The following is a 2,876-nucleotide window of genomic DNA, read 5'->3' on the forward strand; positions in this document are numbered from 1 at the left end:
TTTTCCCAAAGTGACCCTCTTAATTGCTTCTATCTGTATCTATTCCCACACAACTTTTCCGGAATGAAATTCTCTGATAGCCCCCACATAGTATCTTACTGAAATATATGTATTTTATTCCCCTATGTACAATCAAATATTCTCTAATTTTTTGCAAACCGCCTAATAATGTGAATTGTATATAACAACATGTATGATCAAGATCATCAAGTGAAGGAAGGGAAATGAAGAATTTAAATACGTAGCTGAAAATATATAAGGAAGATAATTTCTGTTATATTAATAGTTCTACTGAAGTACATAAAGTCGTAGAGAAATACAATAAAATTGTCAAAAAATGTAAATATTTAAGGGAATTCCCTAGCAGCCCAATGGTTAGGACTCTGTACTTTCACTGCCATCAGCCTGAGGTTCAATGTCTGGTTGGGGTACTGCTGCTGCTGCTGCTAAGTCGCTTCAGTCCTGTCCGACTCTGTGCGAGCCCATAGATGGCAGCCCACCAGGCTCCCCAGTCCCTGGGATTCTCCAGGCAAGAACACTGGAGTGGGTTGCCATTTCCTTCTCCAATGCATGAAAGTGAAAAGTGAAAGTGAAGTCGCTCAGTCATGCCCAACTCTTAGCGACCCCATGGACTGCAGCCTACCAGGCTCCTCCATCCATGGGATTTTCCAGGCAAGAGTACTGGAGCAGGGTGCCATTGCCTTCTCTGGGTTGGGGTACTAAGATCCCGCAAACCATGAAACATGGCCACAAAATGATGTAAATATTTAAAACTGAGATCATATGGCAAAGTTGTGGTTCTATTTTCAATAACTATCAATTTGTCCAAAGCCTGTGCCAATCAGGGCATTTGGGGCTTCCCTGGTGGCTCAGGTAGTAAAGAATCCACCTGCAGTGCAGGAGACTGGGTTTGATCCGTGGGTAGGAAAGATCTCCTGGAGAAGGGAATGACAACCCACTCCAGTATTCTTGCCTATGAAATCCCATGGACAGAGGAGCCTGGCGGGCTACAGTCCATGGGATCAGAGAGTCAGACATGACTGAATAACTAACACTTTAACTTTTTTGACATTGGACTGTATTCGGAAAGAATGCCCTAAAAGATATTTCAAGGAAGAGTGTATGGTGATAACACATGGATTATAAACTGAGAAAGGGGAAATGCATACATAATAAAATTCTTAAATTAGAAACAATTGCATTGATCATGGAAATCAATCTGGATATCCTGATACAATTTATAAAACAGGCACTGACCCTTGATGGTAAAAATAAAAAGCAGATAATACATTTACCCTTTTTCACAGATGGATCACCAAGAAAAAGCACCAGAAGGTAATCTCACTAAACTGATGGAGTTTGTTCTCCTGGACTTTGCTGATGTTCCTCATCTCCAGGGGTTTTTATGTGGACGGTTCTTACTCATCTATATAATTATCTTGATGGGCAATGGCATCATATTTCTGATAACAAAACTAGACCCTGGTCTCCAGACCCCCATGTATTTTTTCCTTGGCAATTTTTCCCTTTTGGAAATCTGCTATGTGTCTGTTACACTCCCCAGAATGCTCACGAGTCTTTGGACACAAAGAAGAACGATTTCTTTAGTTGCGTGTGTCACATAAATGTGCTTCATTCTTATACTTGGGGCCACTGAGTGCTTCCTTCTGGCCGTGATGGAATTTGTAGCCCTCTGCGCTATCCTCTAGTCATAAACTACAGGGTGTTTATCCAGCTAGTGCCTGGCTCCTGGATCAGTGGAATCCCAATCCAAATAGGCCAGATAGGCTAGATTTTCTTTCTGCCCTTTTGTGGTTCTAACCTCATCAACCACTTCTTCTGTGACATCTCTCCCATACTCAAGCTGGCCTGTGGGGACACTTTTCTGAATGAAGTGTTGGTCTCCACAGTTGCTGTGCTGTTTGTTTTGGTTCCATTTCTGTTGATACTTGCCTCTTATGGCAAAATCATCTCCACAGTCTTTAAATTGCCATCAGCCATAGGTCAGGGCAAAGCCTTTTCTACCTGCTCCTCTCATCTTATGGTTGTGGCATTGTTCTTTGGATCAGGCCTTATCACATATTTAAGACCCAAGACCCAAGGCTCAGCAGGAACCGACTAAGTACTTTCTCTCTTCTACACGATTGTGATGCCTGTGTTTAATCCCATGATATACAGTCTAAGGAACAAGGATGTCATGATGGCACTGAGACAGTGGATGCAAATACCTTAGTTCCTTGAAAAACTGACTATTTCAGAAGTTGATTTCTTATATATTTATTATAAATTTTCAATATTTATCTTAAGCTCAATTTATCTGTCTATAAAGTGGTCAGTCAGTCAGTTCAGGCGCTCAGTCATGTCTGACTCTTTGTGATCCCATGATCTCCTTCAGAATGGACTGGTTGTATCTCCTTGCAGTCCAAGGGACTCTCAAGAGTCTTCTCCAACATCACAGTTCAAAAGCATCAGTTCTTCAGCACTCAGTCTTCTTCACAGTCCAACTCTCACATCAATACATGACCACTGGAAAAACCATAGCCTTGACTAGACGGAACTTTGTTGGCAAAGTAATGTCTCTGCTTTTGAATATGCTATCTAGGTTGGTCATAACTTTTCTTCCAAGGAGTAAGCATCTTTTAATTTCATGGCTGCAGTCACCATCTGCAGTGATTTTGGAGCCCCCCAAAATAAAGTGTGACACCATTTCCACTGTTTCCCCATCTATTTCCCATGAAGTGATGGGACCAGATGCCATGATCTTTGTTTTCTGAATGTTCAGCTTTAGGCCAACTTTTTCACTCTTCTCTTTCACTTTCATCAAGAGGGTCTTCAGTTCCTCTTCACATTCTGCCATAAGGGTGGTGTCATCTGCA

General features: G+C 41.7%; 1 pseudogene; it reads left to right on the forward strand.

Moving 5' to 3' along the window:
- The first annotated feature begins 1,307 nt into the window (after positions 1–1,307).
- Positions 1,308–2,233, forward strand: LOC106701672 (olfactory receptor 10AG1-like; annotated as a pseudogene).
- The last annotated feature ends 643 nt before the right edge of the window (positions 2,234–2,876 follow it).

Source organism: Bos mutus, chromosome 8, assembly GCF_027580195.1.
Source record: "Bos mutus isolate GX-2022 chromosome 8, NWIPB_WYAK_1.1, whole genome shotgun sequence".
Lineage (NCBI taxonomy): Eukaryota > Metazoa > Chordata > Mammalia > Artiodactyla > Bovidae > Bos > Bos mutus.